The following is a 24,290-nucleotide window of genomic DNA, read 5'->3' as shown; positions in this document are numbered from 1 at the left end:
TTGGTAGTTTAGTCTGCCCTGTTCCCATGATGCACTGGGCCAGGGACAGACTGATTTGCATATAGCCAGGTTCTGAGCTGGGATGGGGCAGTGAGATAAATAACGGTGATGGATCAAGCCCTGATCTTTGGACTGGGTAAGAGTGGTCTGTTTAACTCAGACACTCTGTTCATCACCACCCCCTTTTTGTAAATCGTTTTTGGCCACTATAGGTGTGGCAGGGTATACTCAGACATGAGTCCCTTTCTCACTGCTCCATCAGAATTCAAGCAAGCCGGGCCGAAGAAGGCTGAAATGCCAGAAACCGGTCCCCGGTAGCTTGTCTCCTTTCTGGTGAAGAATTGGCTTGGTAGTTTAGTCTGCCCTGTTCCCATGATGCACTGGGCCAGGGACAGACTGATTTGCATATAGCCAGGTTCTGAGCTGGGATGGGGCAGTGAGATAAATAACGGTGATGGATCAAGCCCTGATCTTTGGACTGGGTAAGAGTGGTCTGTTTAACTCAGACACTCTGTTCATCACCACCCCCTTTTTGTAAATCGTTTTTGGCCACTATAGGTGTGGCAGGGTATACTCAGACATGAGTCCCTTTCTCACTGCTCCATCAGGATTCAAGCAAGCCGGGCCGAAGAAGGCTGAAATGCCAGAAACCGGTCCCCGGTAGCTTGTCTCCTTTCTGGTGAAGAATTGGCTTGGTAGTTTAGTCTGCCCTGTTCCCATGATGCACTGGGCCAGGGACAGACTGATTTGCATATAGCCAGGTTCTGAGCTGGGATGGGGCAGTGAGATAAATAACGGTGATGGATCAAGCCCTGATCTTTGAACTGGGTAAGAGCTGTCTGTTTAACTCAGACACTCTGTTCATCACCACCCCCTTTTTGTAAATCATCTTCTCACAACCGGGCTGCAGGCCAAGAACCTACGCATCACTCCTGCATCAGTAAGGATCACAATGCATTCCCTACTCTGCACAAGCATTGAGGCACAAGGCAACAACTCCCCCGGAGCACAGAAGCAACGCATCTCCCTCTGCGAGCCTTTTGTTTATTTTGCGTTACACATCCAGGTACTTTGTTGAGAACTGTGTCACATTTATCACCAGCTTAAACTAAGCAACTTTTACCATCTTTTAAGTCACTCTTAAGCACAGTATTGTGGATTTTTGACGTTTGTGGTCTTGTGTTAAGTCCTTCAAATAAATAGTACCTGAACAGTCTTGCTTTACATATACACTAGCGAGCTATTATGGCCCAAATACAGATGACATAACTCCTTTGACTAAGCGTTTCTCTAATCTGGTTGACTTTCAATCTCCTATCATTCTTGGTGGGCATTTTAATGCTTGATTGAATAATGATCTTGACAGTCATCAGTTAGGACTCAAATTACTTCACCCAAGATGAGGGCATGCCTATTAGATATGATGGAGAATTTTAATTTGTGTGATTTCTTTTGTAGAGTCAATGATAAAACCAGAGTCTATTCCTTCTATAGTAAAATAATAGGCATTTCTCTAGAATAGATTACTTGTGTATGGATAAGTAAGAAGTGGAGTTGGTAGTTGGGATAGACCATCTGCCTATACATCTTTCGGATCATGCAGCATTGTTATTAAACATTGAGAGTAAAGAGACCCAAACAATTAGTAGATGGACGATGAACTGAAGGCTTCTGCTACAACCTGAGATAATTGAGAAGGTGTGTTGCAACACTGAGGATTTTTTCTCATGGAATTTGGGGTCAGCCCCGTGCATACGGTATGGGATACTTACAAGGCATGGTTGAGCGGGTTAGTTAAAAACCTAACTGTATCTTGGGTTAGGTAAGAGAAAAAACACCTTAATAAAATAAAGGAGCAGATAGGTAAAATGGAAAATCTATTAAAAGATAATAAAGGCGTGGAAAGAAAAATAAAGGAATGGGTAGATCAGCTTGAAGAGCTACAGCTGAAGTTCAGAACCACATTGGATGAGAAAGTAGCTCAACAGTGGGAGGTGAGCAGATCCAGGGATATTATGCAAGGGAAATACTGTGGAAAGCTCCTGGCCTGGAAATCAAGGCTGGATAGAAACCAAAACTAGGGAAAACTAGGGAAACTAGGGAAAGTCCTAGAAGAAGATACAGCACTTATAGTTGAGGAAAGCAAAAAAATTAGAGCCGCATTTACTAACTTTTTCACAGGAGCTGTATACAGAAGATCTAGAGGTAACCGAGCAAGAAATACAAGGATGGCTCCTAAGTAAGTAATTTCCTAAACTTACAGAAGCACAAGCCCTCTATATAGGTCAAGAAATAGATAGCAGCGAAATTCTCGACATTCTGTAAAAGCAAAAATAGAGGAAAGCTGCAGGCCCAGAGGGGATCCCTATCAAAATGTATTCTATACTACGGGAAGAGATTATCCCGGTGTTGGTCATATTAATTAATTCTCTCCTGATAGATGGGGGCCCCATCTCGATGACATGGAATGAAGCAGCTATCTCCTTAATCTGGGAGCAAGGCAAGAACCCGACACATGGCCAATCATTTTGCCCAATATCTTTACTCAATAATGATTACAAGATATTTTTGGAGGCTTTGGTCGCACATTTGAATAAGGTAATGGGCTGCTGGTTCACAAAGGTCAAAAAGGTTTCCTTCCTGGGAGATACATGTATGAGCTTAATCACTCCCTGATTGGCTCTATAGATTTAGCTATAGTGTTAGGCTCCTCTTGCAATTGTCACACTAGATGCTGCAAAAGCATGTGATTGCGTTAATTGGAAGTATTTAAAGATCACATTAGAATATTTTGGTCTCAGTAAAAATCTGATAGATACTCTTTTTTAAAATCTACAGAGCTCCAAAGGCTAATATTGCAGTTAATGATTGCCTGTCTACCCCTGTGTGAATTGAGAGAGGAACAAGACAGGTTTGTTGTTAGAAATGGGTTTTTTGGCTAGTTGAGACTTGCACCAAAGCTGGGCAGAAACCACCACTCTAGTCTGGATAAGGGAGTTACACTCCTAAAATAACCCCTGCTCACTCCTTTGGTAGCTTGGCACGAGCAGCTAGGTTTATCCTAGAGACAGTGTGTAAGGTATTTGCACATTACCAACAGTAAAATAGTGCACGTACTACAAAAGGACACCACACCAGTTTAGAAAAATTTCCAATTTTAATATACTTAAGATGAGACCAAATACGATAAAAATCCACAATACTATACTTCAAAATATTCACTTATCAAAATATGCTTTAAAAATAGTTCCTTGATGTCGATAGCTCCATCCGAGGCTATCACGGCATTGTGAACAACAAATTCAACAGTTCTGGCTGGTCACGGACCAACTACGGTGTCAGTAAGACCCGCAAACAGTACCTGTGAGAAATGCAGGACATTGAGACCCTTAAAGTCACTCGGGTTGCAGGTTGAGCTCTTCTCTGATGGAATCAGGAGTGCTGGTGCTTGCAGGCATCGGGTGATGCTGTGCAAAGAGCAGCGGTGTGGCACGCGGTGCCCACAGGTTGCGGTGCGAGCAGCGGCTCGGTGACAGCGTCAGACAGCGTCGTCAGTGAGACCAGGGTCGCAATGCGAGATGAAGGCGGTGCTCGCGATGGTGCTAGCAGGTCAAGGTGCAAGCAGCGGTGTCGTCATTGCTGAAGCACTGTCGTCGGCCGATGAACAGGAATCAATGGCACAGTCATCAGTAAGCCAAGGCTGCGTTGCGGGATGAGGGCGATCCGTCGTGTAAATTACGAGCGGTGCCCTCAAACCACAGTGCAAGCAGCGGTATCCATTTTGGCATGGAGCGGCGGCATTGTAGTGTAGTTCCTGTATTCCCAATAGGCTCTGTGCATTGGAATAATATACTCAGCAGTGTAGACGTAGGACTGAGGTCGACTAGGTCTCTACTGACTATATTAGATTAGCTTCTGACAACCATATAACATGACAACTTTGCTCTCCCAGAATGAGAGTGTATCTCTAGAGTCGTGTGAAAACAATAGACAATTATTTCACTCAGTCAATTGTGCGTACTTAGTTTCACCAGAGTGCAGAGAAGAGAGAGACCGGCATTTTCAATATAAGGTATAATTTATTGAGCAGTCTTCCTTCTCATGCAAGAGAAATGAATTGCCACAATTGCAATACTTAATGTAAAGTAAGGTGCGTACAGTAAAAGGAGTATTATAAAATAATACTGTAAAAGCATTGATATGGTTTCTTAGCCATAAGATACTTAAAATGGATAAAATCTTATACATACATATTTACATTGGCTAACGTACTCAACTGGTGCTTCTAACTAAGCCTACCCCGGTGTACCTGACCTAAGCCTAAAACGGGGGAAGGAGTAAGGAAGTAGCAGTTTTAGTTAAGTTTGTTTTGCCAAGGATCTGAATCAAGAATTCTCTTTAAGGGTTTAGTCAGCTCCGTACCTTGGTATTAGAAAGGAGGAGGTCTGGTATCTCTTTGTCAGGAATCGATATCCCAGCAACCCGCGAGGGTAGGCTGGGAACGCCAGAGCTGGATTTTCTCAGCTGGAGAAAAAGACAGCGTCTTTCTCAGCGCGTCAAAGAGGAGGGGCATCGTCCGTGGGCTCTCACATCAGCTGGGCTCTCGGGCAAGTTGATACTGTTCTGCTCCAAAACCACCACCGCGTGTTTGCTTAAGGCAACATTGGTATATTTATACCTGAAAGGTGCCGGGTTTGACGTAAGGGTGGACATAAGACGTCAATAAAGATGTCACCAAGAACTGGCCGTTCTTACAGTGCTCGGAGGATTTCTATTACAAATCAAAACAAAGGCAAACGGGGATTTCCCAGGTTGCTGGAGGTTTGATGCGTTTAGAGAACTTGTTGTGCTTTCTAGGAGTCCGGGGAAGTAGCCTCGCTTAATATGACAGCACGGGCTACTGCTAGATATGGATATCATTCTTATGCCATTATAGGGATATTATGGATTATAACCGTGTAAAGGCATAAAATAGGAATATCGATATAGGTTCCTAGATAAAAACACTCCACGATCTAATGTCCATCATTACTAAAACTAAGCAATAGTAAACATATTAAAGGTGCATGTGTATTCCAACCCGCCCCAAAATACATTTTTTTTTTGCATTTGAAACAGTGTATGCGAAATACATGGAAAAGATTATAGGTACTGTACGCTTATTAAGCAGGGTAATCATTCAGTAAATAAAATTTTTGCATAAATATCTGCTGAACGATCTGCAAAAATTACACATGAAATGGCTCTTCAATACAGAAAAAAAAGGACGAGACCATTCCATCACATATAAATACAGTTGCTGTAAATATGCTAGAGGCTGAGGTAATTTATTGTCTCTAGAGTTCACCAAAAATAGAAGCTCTGTTCTTTAAGAATAGTTCTACTTTAAGCAGATAATATGTGCCAGGAAAAAGGTAAATATTTTGGAAGTTTTGAACGTTTTCAGGGGAAAAGAAAAAAAAAGTTCCAAACGTGTTCAGTAGCTTTTGTTATCAAAATCGAAGGCCAAATTCAGAGTTCAGAGGAACGCTGTGTGCTCGTCGTTTTAAAAATTATTCTCTCTGTTCAGGAGAGAACATCATTTCAGACAGATGTGCAAAAAAGCAGTTGACAGTTTCAGGTGAAAGTTCGACTAAGTTTGAAAATGCTGAAACAGTGCAATTTTCTGCATGATTGCTATCATCGATGTTTGGATCAGCAATGATCACAGAAGGTCGTACCTGGGTGATGTTGCTCTCATCTCGTACTTCACTCCCAACTAATCGTAGTGGTGAAGTCTCAATTAATGCCGTCATCAGGATTGGTAACCGCTGGGGACAACACGATGCATGAGCCGTTACAGGACTTAGCAAAGTATCTATATCCATTGGTACTGCTGATTGTAGTGTAAGACAGGTGTCCAACACGCATTCTTCTCTGCATAGCATACATCGAAGCACAGGTAAGATGCAATTTTGTCAGATTGGTCTGAATGAAAGAAACCAGGTCACATTCAGATCTCTTAGCCAGGCTAACCCACGGACTCTAGTTAAGCGGTCCCGATAGCGTATGGCTAGGATCGTTTCTTCCATCGATGCTGCAGTCTTGTCTGCAACTTGGCTTGCCATATCGGAGCAGAAGTATCAAAAATAGAATTCCTGCTACGAGTCCCAAAAGTAGAGGTAGACCGCCAAAAAGACAGAATGGACAAAATTGGGAAAGATGCCCAGGACTGCTTCGAAGGGTGTCAACAGTCCCGAAAAAATTGTCTTAAATACATGTGCGATCCCACTGGCATCTGACATGTTTAGGATTTGGCTAAGCATTTCTACGAAATGCACAGGGCAATTTGTAGATAAAAGGGTATGTATCTCTGCTGTTGTCCTTGCGACTTGCAGATCATACGTTTCTTTTGATGACGTAAGAGGCACTGTTGTCTATAAGAAAACAGACTTCATTCTGCTTAAAGTATCAATCCGTATAGAAGAGATATTCAAAGAAGGCCAAATCGTCGACTCCGTATCAGGAGAGGCCTTTGGATACAATACTTGCATACAGCAGTTGACCATGGAACTAACACTTATGAGATAGGCTTTCCCTGGCACCATGCCACAACAGCTGTGGTCCGTTATTAGAACGTAACTCCTGTTAGAAAGTTGTTTAAAGAATGGCTCTATTTGTTCTGCAGGTGTGCCGTGCTGGTGGCATGAAAGGTTATTTGAAGTCCCCTCACAGGCCCCATGCAAGTTAATACCTTGGCACAGAAGTATACCGCTCAGAGATCGTTTACAATTGTTACCACTAAGAAATACATTCTGGTTTTTGTTACTGTAACATGTGTGTGTATATGGTAATTTCCATGATGACTTAATGTACCCTTTACCCAACCTTTCATACTCTTGGCAATTTTTAAATTGGAAAGTTATCGGAATTGTGATTATTCCGTGTATTATCCATTCAATAACAGGTCTTTCTGACATTGTCAATGTTAATCTCTGAAGTTTTTCAATGCTCAGAATCGTATAGTCTGCTCCTTTCTGTGCCAAACTGATTTGTTTATCAGTAAGGTTAAAGATAGAGAACAATGACGTTGTGTTGATTAAACGCCAAGGCACATAGCCTGAACACAGATTTTGCAACGTCCAGCCAAGCTGTACAATAGAACGTAATTGGGACTGACCGTGTTGTAACATTAGTAAGTCCTTATCTATTATATCGATAGCGGATGATACAATACTGTCCAGTGAATATATTCTGGAGGACAGAGTCATTAACCCATTGTCCACAACAGAAAGTGATTTTTCCAAATTAATACGATCAATTTCTCGTATTTTCTCAGCAGTTTCAATTTGCATTATTTTCCATGCTTCGTTGTATGCAGCGTATATACTGGCCGCTATGAAACTTTTTTTACGCTGTTTGCGTGGTCCCATTAAGAAATCACGCAAGTCAGCACCGTCTTTAAGTAAAGTCAAGTGTTGCTTAATTTCAGCCAGTGTGGATTTCTCTAGCCACTCAAGGTATAGTTTCCCTACACTATATGTTGTAACTATCCCTGGATGTTGTCTCTGGGAGTACCTAGGTTCTGGCCTGTTTATTTTAAATCCCTCTTTTTTGTTCAGGAATCTATCTTGACAGTTATTAGTGTCTGTGGGCCAGATCAACCATTTTTTCCAATCAGGATGTGTTCTGTTTTGGTGTAAAATATCGGATACGTCTATCTCAATATCAGTAGTGCTATTACTGTCAGATACTGGTTTAGGAATAGACGGTTGATTCAAGTCTTTAATTTTGGCTAGGTCAAGACCGGTTGTTTGTTGAATGGTGTCATTCAGGAATATAACTTGTTCTGGGATCATGCAGGCTCTAAATAATGCTTCTAAACCTTGCACTTGCCAATATTTTGAACCCCAGATTGTTTTTGTTCCAATGTTGTTTTTCCAAAAATCAAAACCAGATGTAATCATTTTTTCATAAAATGTTTCTGAATATGTTAATTTAGTATTTGTCAACATTGTTTTTAACCCTGTTTTTTCTGACAGTCTAAAATAAAACATTTCTGCATCACTTGTGTTAAACCCTGAGAAGTATGGAAATTTCTCATAAAATGTCTTTGAACTGCTTTTTGTTGGAGCTGCACAATGTTCCCATTGATTAGAGTTAAAAACATTTCTAGGTTGTGCAGATTTATGCAAGTAGTGATGTGCATAGTGGTTGTAGCAATACATCTGTTCATAATTCGATGAACCTTGTAAGTAATCATGTTCTGTAAATTTTGCTGACATTACTAAATCAGACATCATATTATTTATACTTTCAAAGTCCCAATCATCAGAGAATGTACTTGGTTTTACAAAGTCACTTAATGAAACCTTGAACTGATATGGATACTTCAAGAGTTCAACCGGGCCATATATTTCGTAATCTGTTCTGTCGCAAGCTACCCCGCCGGGTATTGGAATGACTGTGACATTTACTGATGAAAGTTCACTTTTCTCGATGTGAGACGATTTCTGTGGTTTCAGGACCAAGTTGATATTCTGGCTTGCTGTGTCCATTGTACTGTATTTCCCTTCAATGAATTTTCCCAGGCAAAGGACCATGATGAGTCAAAGCAGGAGGAAAAGTACACCTAACACCAACCATACTTCAATCCATGGGGGATTCAGATATGTTTCTTTAAATTGATTAAAGAGTTCAATTACTTTGTCTTTAAAACTTTTTGATGCTGGCGTTTCTTCATGCTCACTTGGATCTTCCGAAAAATTATCAAAGTTGATGAAGTAGCCAGATGCAGTTCTGTCTATTGGTAGAATTGCTTCTGAATTTTCATTTGCTTTATCACCTCTTCTTCCATTAGCATAGTCTGAGGCTACATCGTTGTAGACAGGTGTTTCATGATGAACTGTTGTGATTTGGGTTTCAAGAGGCACAAGTTTCATTGCATTATTGCATAGTCCTTTTTCTCTCACTGCAGGTTTATCAAATGTGATTAGTCTCTCAGTTTGAACCTCTTGGATTGTAGCAAATTTTGGTATTCTGCTACTTCTTGGGAGACCACTGGGCCTACTATTTATTATTGGCCACATGATTGTGGTTTTACCAGGTCGATGGATACAACTCGGTTCTCCTTTTTACCAGCAAGGGGCTGTAGTACGACAGATCTTGTTCCGTTGACGGCTAAGACAGGTACTGTTTTTCTGTAAGAAGGCCCAAATTCCTTCTTCACTGCGATCTTTTCTCTGACCAGATCCCCAATCTTTGGAATCCAGACAGGCCTTGCTGGGACAGGTGGTGTATCTTCAGTGGCTGTTGGCTGTTGTTTTAACTTTATGTTGCTCAGAGCTTTTCTTGTTTCATCTAAGTCCTGTAAAACAGCCAAACGATCTTTGATATCAAAGCATTTCTTATCTACCACTGAGATTTGACTATCTAAGTCGTGAGTGTTCATTCTAACACCGAACAATAGTTCGTACGGACTGAAACCTTTTAGAGAATTTCTTAGCAGATTGTTAAGACTACGTTGGACACTTGTTAAATGTTTGACCCACCCATCACCCGAACCTAATACCTTTGCCGTTATAGATTGCTTTATGTCGTGCTTTTTTCTTTCCACAATCCCATTTCCCTCAGGATGGAAGGGACAAGAGTACCGCAATGCGATGCCCATGCTGGTCATGGCCTCCTTATAAGCTCGAGAGCTAAAAGCAGGACCTTGATCAGAATGTAGCATGCCAATTGCGTATATGCCGATAAAGACTCGCAAATCTTTTATAACAGTTCCGTCGTCAGCCGAGCGCTGGGGCCACATCTTTTAAGTGAATATTAGACTAAAAATGGGATTAATGGGATGCTGGGTTTTACGTGTAGATAGACTTATGCTAACTACACCAAGGGGCATGGAAGTTCACCACTGCGATTTCCGCTGCAGTCTTGGCAGTTCATTGCAAACTTATGATGTTGCACGCTCATCCCCGGCCACCAGTATTCTGATTGTAATTCTCTCAGTGATTCTTTGATCCCTTGGTGCCTCGGACCCAATCCCATTTGTGCATCTGCTGTTAGGAAGATTCTCCTGTTCGTGTTTGGAATTACTCTAACCCCACTTCAGGGATTCAAGCAAAAGGAACGGAGTTCACATCAATGATGCATGTATAATTGAGTGGATAGTTCACGGGTAGCTCTGCACAGTTGCCTTTTGAAGACGTTTTTACTGCAAGCATGGTTTCCCCGTCAATGTATTTTTCTGAACGCATTTTTGTGGCTATAGAAGCCGGTTGAGCTGCTTCCGCTTTGGCTGTATTAGCCAATGAATTCCCTGCAACGTGAACGCCATCACGTTGGTGACTCAGTGTATGTATCACGTGAGTCTAAAGTAGTTCCTTCTGTAAAAGAACTACTTGTTCTTAAAGCGTTTTATGCTTGATTGTGGCACCTGTGTCATCTTTGTAGCCGTTTTGAACCCAGTTCTGCAAGTCCTGATTATAAGATTTTACGCAGAAATGCAAATCGCACACTATTAGTGTCGGGAATTCACGATCGGCATTTTCAAGCGCCATCTTTAAACATCTGATATCAGCTCGCTGAGCTGAACAATTTCTTGTAGATGCAGTTTTTGTTACTTTTGGTCTGAATATACCACAGAGCCAGCGACCTTTAACGATCGCGCTTGCTGCATTGTAGGATTTATTATCCACATCGTAATGTTGTACAAATCTGTCTGTATAGATTATACAAGAGTACTGTTGGAGAGGTAGAATTTCGATTGGCAGAGGATATTCTTCTTCAAATTTCAAATCTTTCAATTTTTTCATGTTCGGGTCAAAATAGTACTTTACGTCTTCTGCAGTAAGAGAATTTTCCCATTGTATCCATTTTGGATCTAGCGCCACAGTTTGAAGATTAACTGGGCTGAATAACGCCTCAAAGGCTGATTCTGCTATATAAACAGTTATTCTTTTGCCTTCAGCTAGGGCTCTTTCTCTTGTTACAGCAGTCCGAACCGCATTCACAGTATTTCTTGAAATACTGAATGTTTTTTCTGCTTGTGTATACAAATATGTTTTGTAAGCTATTGGTACAGTTTCTCCCTCATTAGAGGTCAGGTATGTGAATCTGCATCTTCCTGGGATGACTCGGATTACAAGGTTGCGTGTGTTGTCACGAGTTTCGAATTTTGTTTTAGCTAACTTGTCTGTTTGCAAAGATCTCAAAATTTCTGTGTGTTTCTGAGTCAAATTGATTGGTTTGAAATCAGGTTTTATTAATTCACAGAGAGGTTTTACCCTCTCCGCATAATTTAGAATGTACGTTCTTCCGAAATTCAGAAAACCTAATATTGATTGTAAATTCCTCAGCGTTTTTGGTGCCTGGAGTACCGCACACTTCTCTAAGAAGTTGTCTGCTAGGCTTTTGCCTTCACTTGATAATTCATATCCGAAAAACAGGACAGTGAGATGGGCAATTCGTGACTTTTTAAAGTTGAATTTGTAACCCTCTGCTGCGAACCCAAGTATTATGGTGTTCACTCGTTTCAAGTGAGTATCCAGGTCGTCATCTGTGAGATAAATGTCATCTACATAGGATAGTGCATCATCATCGTACATTTGAAGTAACTCTGTTACCCTTGCTGAGAATAATCCAGGGCTATTCTTGAATCCCTGTGGGAGACGACAGAAGTTTTTCTGTGACCCCATTATTAAGAAAGTGGTCAAATACCTGCTTTCTGGTGAAATATTTTGACAAAAGAATCCATTAGAAATATCTTACATAGTTTTGTATTTTTTGCGCATGATGTTATTCATTAGTGCTGCACTGTGTGAGTTTTGTACTGCAAATGTTTTGCAACATGAGTTTAGATGTCTGTAGTCCAAGACTAGACAATTGTATCGTCTGGCTTGGAGACAGGAAACAAAGGATTGTTCATTTGAGAGGTGCATGTTTCAATCACCCCCTGGTATTCAAGTTGATGTAAAATCTCCCTGACTTGTTTTTAGCTTCTTGCTTAACTGGGTACTGCCTATGTGCAGTTGGTTGACATTTTAACTGGATCTTGTGAGGAGGAGAGTCCTCATCCCATCCTACATGATTCTTATATAATGCAGGTGCTTGGGCCACTGCCCATTTTCTTGCATATGTGTATTTCTTATGAATTGGGATATGATCAGAGAAGGCAGGCATAATCATTTCTTCGCCATGAGGGCACTCCCTGACAAACTCTGGTGGCCAATCTTTCTCAGCTAACAGAATGTCATAGCCTTTTGAAAGTTTTTCCCAAAATAGACTTTTTACTTTCCTGGTTTTATCTCCCTCTACACGTAATGTTATGTCATATAATTTGTGGGGCACACTAACTCGTGTGTCTGCAGTTTCCACTTGAATGTATTCATTTGTGTCCACTGTCTCCAGAAGATTCATCAGGGTCTTGTGAGCTATGGTCACTTCTTCTCCGCTATCTAGCATTGTCTGAGCCCACTCTCCGTTTTTCAACTGTGTCCTTAGTATCCTCGGCATGTTTGATTACTTTAATACTGGCTACCTTCTTTTTCGTAAAATGTAATTTTTTACTTTGAGCAGGTTCCTTGTCTTTGGACTTGACGTGCTCTTCCCTGTATTCTGAACGTCCTCTTCTTTCCGATTTCTGCGAGGAAGTCTGAAAAGAACGTGTATCAATATCTTGATATCTATCAAGTTTCTTCAGATTGTCCCTATTTCAAAGGTTATATCTTTTTTCAGAGGGTTCCCTTTGAAGAGACTTGTCTTCTCGGCCTAGAGATCGCTCTCGGCACTGAGGAGACCTTCCTCTGGACTGGAATTTTTTCCCTTTGGGAGTGGATTGTTTGTTTCCATCCCAGCACTTTTTTGGTGCATTTTGATTATTTTTTATAAATACTTTTTCAGGATTTTCAATTAGTTGAAGTTTCACTGGTTTTCCAACCAAACTATCTCTACCCAGTTCTTCATAGCATTTTTCTATGATTCTGGCAAGTTCAATTGGTTGGTCTGTTATATCTGTTTCTTTCAATTTCTGGCGGATAGCCACAGTTGCCAATTGAAATAACTCTCTGAATGCCTTTGTTAATTCTTTCATTTTAACTAAGACTTCTTTCTTTGACATTTTATCAATGTCGGTGTTTGGTGCGTAGCTGGCTAGAACCGGCCACGTTGCTCCTGGGATCCCTAGTGGACCGAGCCTTGTGATGTGATCGTTATGTTTTAGGATGCCTTTAAACCAGAGCAGGTGCTCTTGGTAATTTAATGGGATTTCAACATCCTCGAAAGGAGTATATTCTTCCGGAGGTTCCTCTATTTTGTAATAGTGGAAGTCGTGTGTGACAGCGTTTACTGCTGGAAAGTATATCCATGTGTAGAATACCTCTGTCTGCCGATATTCATGGGCCTCTACCACAAATATGACTGTAACACCTCGTGATGTCAGTCAATGTTTTATAAGTTTAAGAGTTAAGGCTCTTACGTGGACCGGAATGATTATAGCATTCGGGTCACTCTGAAGGAGACTTGTGTCCTCCTCTAGGGGTTCAGCTGCTATTGTAGCAGTATCCCTTTCTGTCTATTGGTAGAATTGCTTCTGAATTTTCATTTGCTTTATCACCTCTTCTTCCATTAGCATAGTCTGAGGCTACATCGTTGTAGACAGGTGTTTCATGATGAACTGTTGTGATTTGGGTTTCAAGAGGCACAAGTTTCATTGCATTATTGCATAGTCCTTTTTCTCTCACTGCAGGTTTATCAAATGTGATTAGTCTCTCAGTTTGAACCTCTTGGATTGTAGCAAATTTTGGTATTCTGCTACTTCTTGGGAGACCACTGGGCCTACTATTTATTATTGGCCACATGATTGTGGTTTTACCAGGTCGATGGATACAACTCGGTTCTCCGTTTTACCAGCAAGGGGCTGTAGTACGACAGATCTTGTTCCGTTGACGGCTAAGACAGGTACTGCTTTTCTGTAAGAAGGCCCAAATTCCTTCTTCACTGCGATCTTTTCTCTGACCAGATTCCCAATCTTTGGAATCCAGACAGGCCTTGCTGGGACAGGTGGTGTATCTTCAGTGGCTGTTGGCTGTTGTTTTAACTTTATGTTGCTCAGAGCTTTTCTTGTTTCATCTAAGTCCTGTAAAACAGCCAAACGATCTTTGATATCAAAGCATTTCTTATCTACCACTGAGATTTGACTATCTAAGTCGTGAGTGTTCATTCTAACACCGAACAATAGTTCGTACGGACTGAAACCTATTAGAGAATTTCTTGGCAGATTGTTAAGACTACGTTGGACACTTGTTAAATGTTTGACCCACCCATCACCCGAACCTAATACCTTTGCCGTTATAGATTGCTTTATGTCTCGTTTTTTTCTTTCCACAATCCCATTTCCGTCAGGATGGAAGGGACAAGAGTACCGCAATGCGATGCCCATGCTGGTCATGGCCTCCTTATAAGCTTGAGAGCTAAAAGCAGGACCTTGATCAGAATGTAGCATGCCAATTGCGTATATGCCGATAAAGACTCGCAAATCTTTTATAACAGTTCCGTCGTCAGCCGAGCGCTGGGGCCACATCTTTTAAGTGAATATTAGACTAAAAATGGGATTAATGGGATGCTGGGTTTTACGTGTAGATAGACTTATGCTAACTACACCAAGGGGCATGGAAGTTCACCACTGCGATTTCCGCTGCAGTCTTGGCAGTTCATTGCAAACTTATGATGTTGCACGCTCATCCCCGGCCACCAGTATTCTGATTGTAATTCTCTCAGTGATTCTTTGATCCCTTGGTGCCTCGGACCCAATCCCATTTGTGCATCTGCTATTAGGAAGATTCTCCTGTTCGTGTTTGGAATTACTCTAACCCCACTTCAGGGATTCAAGCAAAAGGAACGGAGTTCGCATCAATGATGCATGTATAATTGAGTGGATAGTTCACGGGTAGCTCTGCACAGTTGCCTTTTGAAGACGTTTTTACTGCAAGCATGGTTTCCACGTCAATGTATTTTTCTGAACGCATTTTTGTGGCTATAGAAGCCGGTTGAGCTGCTTCCGCTTTGGCTGTATTAGCCAATGAATTCCCTGCAACGTGAACGCCATCACGTTGGTGACTCAGTGTATGTATCACGTGAGTCTAAAGTAGTTCCTTCTGTAAAAGAACTACTTGTTCTTAAAGCGTTTTATGCTTGATTGTGGCACCTGTGTCATCTTTGTAGCCGTTTTGAACCCAGTTCTGCAAGTCCTGATTATAAGATTTTACGCAGAAATGCAAATCGCACACTATTAGTGTCGGGAATTCACGATCGGCATTTTCAAGCGCCATCTTTAAACATCTGATATCAGCTCGCTGAGCTGAACAATTTCTTGTAGATGCAGTTTTTGTTACTTTTGGTCTGAATATACCACAGAGCCAGCGACCTTTAACGATCGCGCTTGCTGCATTGTAGGATTTATTATCCACATCGTAATGTTGTACAAATCTGTCTGTATAGATTATACAAGAGTACTGTTGGAGAGGTAGAATTTCGATTGGCAGAGGATATTCTTCAAATTTCAAATCTTTCAATTTTTTCATGTTCGGGTCAAAATAGTACTTTACGTCTTCTGCAGTAAGAGAATTTTCCCATTGTATCCATTTTGGATCTAGCGCCACAGTTTGAAGATTAACTGGGCTGAATAACGCCTCAAAGGCTGATTCTGCTGTATAAACAGTTATTCTTTTGCCTTCAGCTAGGGCTCTTTCTCTTGTTACAGCAGTCCGAACCGCATTCACAGTATTTCTTGAAATACTGAATGTTTTTTCTGCTTGTGTATACAAATATGTTTTGTAAGCTATTGGTACAGTTTCTCCCTCATTAGAGGTCAGGTATGTGAATCTGCATCTTCCTGGGATGACTCGGATTACAAGGTTGCGTGTGTTGTCACGAGTTTCGAATTTTGTTTTAGCTAACTTGTCTGTTTGCAAAGATCTCAAAATTTCTGTGTGTTTCTGAGTCAAATTGATTGGTTTGAAATCAGGTTTTATTAATTCACAGAGAGGTTTTACCCTCTCCGCATAATTTAGAATGTACGTTCTTCCGAAATTCAGAAAACCTAATATTGATTGTAAATTCCTCAGCGTTTTTGGTGCCTGGAGTACCGCACACTTCTCTAAGAAGTTGTCTGCTAGGCTTTTGCCTTCACTTGATAATTCGTATCCGAAAAACAGGACAGTGAGATGGGCAATTCGTGACTTTTTAAAGTTGAATTTGTAACCCTCTGCTGCGAACCCAAGTATTATGGTGTTCACTCGTTTCAAGTGAGTATCCAGGTCGTCATCTGTGAGATAAATGTCATCTACATAGGATAGTGCATCATCATCGTACATTTGAAGTAACTCTGTTACCCTTGCTGAGAATAATCCAGGGCTATTCTTGAATCCCTGTGGGAGACGACAGAAGTTTTTCTGTGACCCCATTATTAAGAAAGTGGTCAAATACCTGCTTTCTGGTGAAATATTTTGACAAAAGAATCCATTAGAAATATCTTACATAGTTTTGTATTTTTTGCGCATGATGTTATTCAATAGTGCTGCACTGTGTGAGCTTTGTACTGCAAATGTTTTGCAACATGAGTTTAGATGTCTGTAGTCCAAGACTAGACAATTGTATCGTCTGGCTTGGAGACAGGAAACAAAGGATTGTTCATTTGAGAGGTGCATGTTTCAATCACCCCCTGGTATTCAAGTTGATGTAAAATCTCCCTGACTTGTTTTTAGCTTCTTGCTTAATTGGGTACTGCCTATGTGCAGTTGGTTGACATTTTAACTGGATCTTGTGAGGAGGAGAGTCCTCATCCCATCCTACATGATTCTTATATAATGCAGGTGCTTGGGCCACTGCCCATTTTCTTGCATATGTGTATTTCTTATGAATTGGGATATGATCAGAGAAGGCAGGCATAATCATTTCTTCGCCATGAGGGCACTCCCTGACAAACTCTGGTGGCCAATCTTTCTCAGCTAACAGAATATCATAGCCTTTTGAAAGTTTTTCCCAAAATAGACTTTTTACTTTCCTGGTTTTATCTCCCTCTACACGTAATGTTATGTCATATAATTTGTGGGGCACACTAACTCGTGTGTCTGCAGTTTCCACTTGAATGTATTCATTTGTGTCCACTGTCTCCAGAAGATTCATCAGGGTCTTGTGAGCTATGGTCACTTCTGCTCCGCTATCTAGCATTGTCTGAGCCCACTCTCCGTTTTTCAACTGTGTCCTCAGTATCCTCGGCATGTTTGATTACTTTAATACTGGCTACCTTCTTTTTCGTAAAATGTAATTTTTTACTTTGAGCAGGTTCCTTGTCTTTGGACTTGACGTGCTCTTCCCTGTATTCTAAAGGCCTCTTCTTTCCGATTTCTGCGAGGAAGTCTGAAAAGAACGTGTATCAATATCTTGATATCTATCAGGTTTCTTCAGATTGTCCCTATTTCTAAGGTTATATCTTTTTTCAGAGGGTTCCCTTTAAAGAGACTTGTCTTCTCGGCCTAGAGATCGCTCTCGGCACTGAGGAAACCTTCCTCTGGACTGGAATTTTTTCCCTTTGGGAGTGGATTGTTTGTTTCCATCCCAGCACTTTTTTGGTGCATTTTGATTATTTTTTATAAATACTTTTTCAGGATTTTCAATTAGTTGAAGTTTCACTGGTTTTCCAACCAAACTATCTCTACCCAGTTCTTCATAGCATTTTTCTATGATTCTGGCAAGTTCAATTGGTTGGTCTGTTATATCTGTTTCTTTCAATTTCTGGCGGATAGCCACAGTTGCCAATTGAAATAACTCTCTAAATGCCTTTGTTAATTCTTTCATTTTAACTAAGACTTCTTTCTTTGACATTTTATCAATGTCGGTGTTTGGTGCGTAGCTGGCTAGAACCGGCCACGTTGCTCCTGGGATCCCTAGTGGACCGAGCCTTGTGATGTGATCGTTATGTTTTAGGGCGCCTTTAAACCAGAGCAGGTGCTCTTGGTAATTTAATGGGATTTCACCATCCTCGAAAGGAGTATATTCTTCCGGAGGTTCCTCTATTTTGTAATAGTGGAAGTCGTGTGTGACAGCGTTTACTGCTGGAAAGTATATCCATGTGTAGAATACCTCTGTCTGCCGATATTCATGGGCCTCTACCACAAATATGACTGTAACACCTCGTGATGTCAGTCAATGTTTTATAAGATTAAGAGTTAAGGCTCTTACGTGGACCGGAATGATTATAGCATTCGGGTCACTCTGAAGGAGACTTGTGTCCTCCTCTAGGGGTTCAGCTGCTATTGTAGCAGTATCCCTTTCTTCGTCTCCGTCAGGCATTTTACTGACAGAAAGTTTTTTTTTTGCAGATCAAGTTTCAAGGAAACAAAGATTAGGTGCACAATATTTTGGAACACTGTATCCTTCAAAGTTGAATAAACCAGAAACTATACATAGGAATCTCTTCCTACTAAGTTCCGGTGGATTTTAACCTTTCACCCACTCCAGACGTCTATTGGAGTATTTACGGGAAAAAGGGTCTGTGTGAAAAAGCACGACTGACTTACTCTAACATCTTGCGTTAGTTTTATCGCCTTACCAAACATTGGGCGCCATGTAGTGTAGTTCCTATATTCCCAATAGGCTCTGCGCGTTGGAATAATATACTCAGCAGTGTAGACGTAGGACTGAGGTTGACTAGGTCTCTACTGACTATATTAGACTTAAGTTTCGCCAGCTAGCTCAGAGGTCACTAGAAACCTTCTCGAATAAACGAGGAAGAGTTTAACTTCCTGAATAGACAAGAAGGGATTAGCTTCTGACAACCATATAACATGACAACTTTGCTCTCCCAGAATAAGAGTGTATCTTTAGAGTTGTGTGAAAACAATAGACAATTATTTCACTCAGTCAATTGTGCGTACTTAGTTTCACCAGAGTGCAGATAAGAGAGAGACAGGCGTTTTCAATAAAAGGTATAATTTATTGAGCAGTCTTCCTTCTCATGCAAGAGAAATGAATTGCCACAATTGCAATACTCAATGTAAAGTAAAGTGAGTACAGTAAAAGGAGTATTATAAAATAATACTGTAAAAGCATTGATATTGTTTCTTAGCCATAAAATACTTAAAATGGATAAAATCTTATACATACATATTTACATTGGCTAACGTACTCAACTGGTGCTTCTAACTAAGCCTACCCCGGTGTACCTGACCTAAGCCTAATACGGGGGAAGGAGTAAGGAAGTAGCAGTTTAAGTTAAGTTTGTTTTGCCAAGGATCTGAATCAAGAATTCTCTTTAAGGGTTTAGAAAGCTCTGTACCTTGGTATTGGAAAGCAGGAGGTCCGGTATCTCTTTGTCAGGACTCGATATCCCAGCAACCCGCGAGGGTAGGCTGGGAACGCCTGAGCTGGATTTTCTCGGCTGGAGAAAAAGACAGCGTCTTTCTCAGCGTGTCAAAGAGGAGGGGCAGCATCCGTGGGCTCTCGCATCAGCTGGGCTCTCGGGCAAGTTGATACTGCTCTGCTCCAAAACCACCACCGCGTGTTTGCTTAAGGCAACGTTGGTATATTTATACCTGAAAGGTGCTGGGTTTGACGTAAGTGTGGACATAAGACGTCAATAAAGATGTCACCAAGAACTGGCCATTCTTACAGTGCTCGCAGGAGTTCTATTACAAATCAAAACAAAGGCAAACGGGGATTTCCCAGGTTTCTGGAGGTTTGATGCGTTTAGAGAACTCTTTGTGCTTTCTAGGAGTCCGGGGAATTAGCCTTGCTTAATATGACTGCACGGGCTACTGCTAGATATGGATATAATTCTTATGCCGTTATAGGGATATTATGGATTATACCCGTGTAAAGGCATAAAATAGGAATAGCGATATAGGTTCCTAGATAAAAACACAATAGCGTCAGGGAGGCCAAGGCATCCTCGTAAAGCAAGGCAGTGCCGAGGGCTGTGCCCACTGGTTGCAGTGCGAGAAGCGGCTCGGTGGCGGCATCAACAGGTGTCATCAGTGAGACAGAGGTCGCAGTGTGGCACTGCGGCTGTGCCCTCTGCAGTGCCAAAGCTTCAGCATGCAGGGAGGCAGTGCGGAGTGCAGTGCCCACAGGTTGCGGTGAGAGCAGCGGCTCAGTTGAGGCATCAACAGGCGACGTCAGTGAGACAAAGGTCGGCGTGCAGCATTGTGCCGGTGCCAAAGCTTTGGCATGAAGCGAGGCGGTTCATAGTGTGGGGCCCACAGGTCGTGGTGCGAGCAGCGGCTTGTTGGCAGCATCAACAGGCATCATCGGTGAGACCAAGGTCACGGTGAGGCGGTTCTCTCTGCGGTGACAAAGCTTCTGATTGAAATGAGGCGGTGCGGAGTAGGGTGCCCACAGGTCGAGGTGCGAGCAGTGGCTCATTGGCGGCATCAACAAGCATAGTCGGTGAGACCAATGTTGCAGTGCCGCATTGTCGCAGTGCCCTCTGCAGTGCTTTGAAGACACAGAGAGGGCAGCACCATCGTAGATGTTGTTGAGTTGCTTTTCCCTTGTTTGCAGCACAAAACACATTGTCCCCAGTGCTGCGGGCAGAGGAGCTTGAAGTCTTTGTTGTTCCTGAGACTTTGTGAACAGGGGGAAAGCTCTACCTCAAGCCCTTGGAGAGACTCTCAAATTGGGTTGCAGATTGTCCAGTCCAGGCCTTTCACTGCCCAAGACAGAAGCAGGCACTGCAGGTCAGCCCAGCAAAGCATGCAGAAAATCAGTTGTTCCTTTTCGAAGCTTCTCCGGCTCTTCTTCTTGGCAGTTTTCCTGATCCAGATGGGTTCTAAAGTTCAGGGGTCTGAGACCCAGAGATTTTGTCCAAAACTCCTTTGGATTCTTAGGCAGAGAGGGCCTGTGCCCGTCCAGAACCAGTTCTGCCTTCTCTGGTGTGAATTCCTGGCAGGAGGTGGAGACGGCATTGTCAGAGGCAGACCAAGCCCTTTGAGGTGCAAGGAAATATCCTCCCCCTATCCCCATCCCAGCCCAGGGCTACTCAGCCCTTTCCTCACCTACCTAGACTATCTGGAGCCCCTCTGGCCCCCAGCCTTCTGTCATCCAAAACCCAGACAGGCAGTCCACATTCCAGCAGAGGCACACAGAATGACTGAGCAAGAAAATACCCACTTTCTAAAAGTGGTATTTTCAAACGCAGAATGTAAAAAATCACCTTCACTAAAAGATGAATCTTTAGGTTCTGGGTTCAGGCATATTACATTTTATTTTCTTACCGAATTCTCTGAGCCAGTTAAGTTTATAAGATGTTATAAACAAACTCCCATTCTAACCTATGGGGAACTGGTAACCCTGCAATAGTGAAAAACTAAATTGGCTGTAATTCTCTATTAGCACATGCCAAACACACCAGGGAATGTCCTACATTTCACATACATTGCACCCTGCCTACAGGGGTATCTTAGGCCTACCTGAGGGATGTCTGACATGTAAGAAACGGGAAGGTTAGGGACCGGTCAGTTTGTGCACTGGCATAGTCGACATGGCAGTTACAAACTGGGTGCAGACTTTGCAATGGCAGGTCTGAGTTACCGTTTTCAGGGCTACAAACAGTTTGGCACAACCAGTGCTGCAGTCCCACGGGTAGCATTTGATTGACCTGCCCTGGCACATGAAGTGAACTTTACTAGGGGCTAACAGGTAAATGAAATATCATATCATGGAAAGACCAATCCTTAACACAATGTACACAGAAAGCATGTACATGTTTGCACTGAATAGCAGTGGTAAAGGGCCCAGAGTCCTAAAACCAACACAAACAGGTCAGAGAAAAATAGGAGGAACAAGCAAAATGTTTGGGCATAACCCTGCAAAAAGGGCCATTTCCAACAGTTGTCCTCCATCTACTGTATTGTTTGATATCTACATAGAGCCTTTTGCTCAAAGATTAAGGCTAAATGATGAGATTATACCCTTTGAAATTGTGGAAATAATTTAGGAAGATCTCGCTTTATGCTGCTGACCTTATGGTTTACACTTCGGACCTAGTATCAACTCTACCTCAACTCATGAGGGAAGTGAAGGAATTTGGCAGGATATGCGACAAATGAAGAAAATACTGAAGTAATGATATGGAAGCAAGACAGCGGAGAAATAAAATGTGTGGAGGAACTGAGATAACTGGGGATTAAAATCATTAAAGAATTTGGGAAGATATTGGCTGTTAATCTGGAGAAAGTTGGAAAAGAGATAGACGTACTATCAAAAAGATGGCAGAATCTCCCACTTACGATATATGGCCGTATTAATTTGGTGAAGATGTCCATCCTAGCAAAACTTACCTTTCTATTTAACGATATCCCCTTGCACTTCGGAAAAAAAACACTTCTGAAGTTGCAGGGGAAGATCTCCTCCTTCATATGGGCAAGTAGAAGAATACGCTGCTAGTGGAAAAAGTTGAGACAGAAAATTGGACCTGGAGGTATCGGTCTTCCCGACCTCCAGATCTATTGCTGGGCGTTCCAACATAAAAACGGCAGAATGCTTTTACAAAGGCCTGATGACTCTTTAATAGGGGTTATTTTCAAATCTATGCTGGTTGCCCTTCCCGAGGAGAGTTTCTCTTATAAATATGGGCTTCAATATATTTTTAAAAAGTCAGACTAAAATGTCTCCATCCAGCGGCAAAAGCTTGGTATGAGATAAGATTGGTCCTAGTGATACCCTATTACATCAGACTTTCCCCTACATGGGACTCTCCAGGCACCTCTGAATGTCTATTAGATAGCCTAGCAAAACCACTGAATAAGTTATATTTTAGGCAGTGGGGTCAACTTATAGATGAGGGACCAAAGTTAACTTGGAGCTACTGGTTTGACAAGACAGATGGGGCAATATCTAGATTTAAAATCTACCAGATCAACTCCTGGCTTAATAGTCTGGACGGGCTGGAACGAGTCTCAAAACAAATGGAGTTGGAACTTCAGATCGCTACGGCATGAAAAAAAGAGGTGGCCCTATGGTATCAATTTCTTCTTGATGCAGAGCCGGTAGAAATGAAAATACCATATAGTGTATGGCATGGATGCTTGTCGAACACAGAGCTGGCAGATTTATGGCAAGTATCTTGCGCTACACTTTACTTGGTGGTTAAACCTGCTGCTTTAAAGAAAAACACTTTTTTACCTTGCACAGAATCTACTGGACCCCATAAAGGCTGGGAAAGATAAAAGGAAGCACCAATCCAAGGTCTCTGTAAATAGACACTCCCATTGCTGAGATCAATTGCTTGATCCAATGCTTGTTTTATTCATGTTGTCTACAGGAGATGGGGTCCTTGGGACCCAGGTCTGCTCTGGGAATGGAGCCAGGTGCAGCCCTCCCTATATTTAATTAGTCGCATTAGTCGCCCTGGGGACATTTTAGGCTCAGGGCCTTTTTTGGATACGTGGGACCTGGGGATGGGGTAACGGAGTCCCATCCCCCACATGGGTCCCATGCTCACTAAGCCACTGGAGTCAAGCTATCCTGGCTGAAGACGGCTGGGATGGTTCCCATGAGGCACAGGATCAAGACTGATTTGCATATGGTCATTTCTGAACTGGGGTGGCTTGGTGAGTAAAATAATGATGGATTAAACCCAGATTAGTGACTGGGGGGGAATGGTTTTCCATTGTGCACCATTCCGTTCATCATCTTGTGTGTTTTGCTGTTCACCCTAAGTGGGAAGGGTATGACCAGACTTGGGTGCCGCGCTCACTAAGCAACTGGAGTCAAGCTATCCGGCTGAAGACGGCTGATAAATGCAAAAACAACAATTGATGGACAGAATGCAGAACAATGTCATACATTCACCCCAGTACAGAGATCTGGGCTTAAATCCATCATTTTTTTTTACTCCACACCACCCCGGTTCAGACATGGCCATATGCAAATCAGCCTTGGCCCTGTGCCTTATGGGAACAGTTCCAGCAGTCTTCAGCCAGGATAGCTTGACTCCAGTGGCTTAGTGAGCATGGGACCCACGTCTCACAGGGTCAAGGCTGATTTGCATATGGCCATGACTGAACTGGGGTGGTGTGGAATGCTAAAAAACGATGGATTTAGGCCCAGATCTCTATACTGGGGTGAATGTATGACATTGTTCTGCATTCTGTCCATCAACTGTTGTTTTTACAATTGTCACCCCGAGTGGGATGGGTATGCTCAGACGTGAGTCCCATGCTCTCCACACCACTGGAGTCAAGCTATCTTGGCTGAAGACGGCTGATAACCAGAAACCGGTCCTAGGATGCTTGATTCTGGTCCAGGAATGAGAT

General features: G+C 42.2%; 1 pseudogene; it reads right to left on the bottom strand.

Moving 5' to 3' along the window:
* Positions 1 to 18,327, bottom strand: part of LOC147725087 (zinc finger BED domain-containing protein 5-like) — a 99,949-nt pseudogene extending 81,622 nt beyond the window's left edge.
* Between the last annotated feature and the right edge of the window lie 5,963 nt (positions 18,328 to 24,290).

The sequence above is a fragment of the Lissotriton vulgaris genome, chromosome 4_1, assembly GCF_964263255.1.
Source record: "Lissotriton vulgaris chromosome 4_1, aLisVul1.2, whole genome shotgun sequence".
Taxonomy (NCBI): Eukaryota; Metazoa; Chordata; class Amphibia; order Caudata; family Salamandridae; genus Lissotriton; species Lissotriton vulgaris.
The sequence above is the reverse complement of the archived record's forward strand: the minus strand, read 5'-3'. Positions and strand labels throughout refer to the sequence as shown.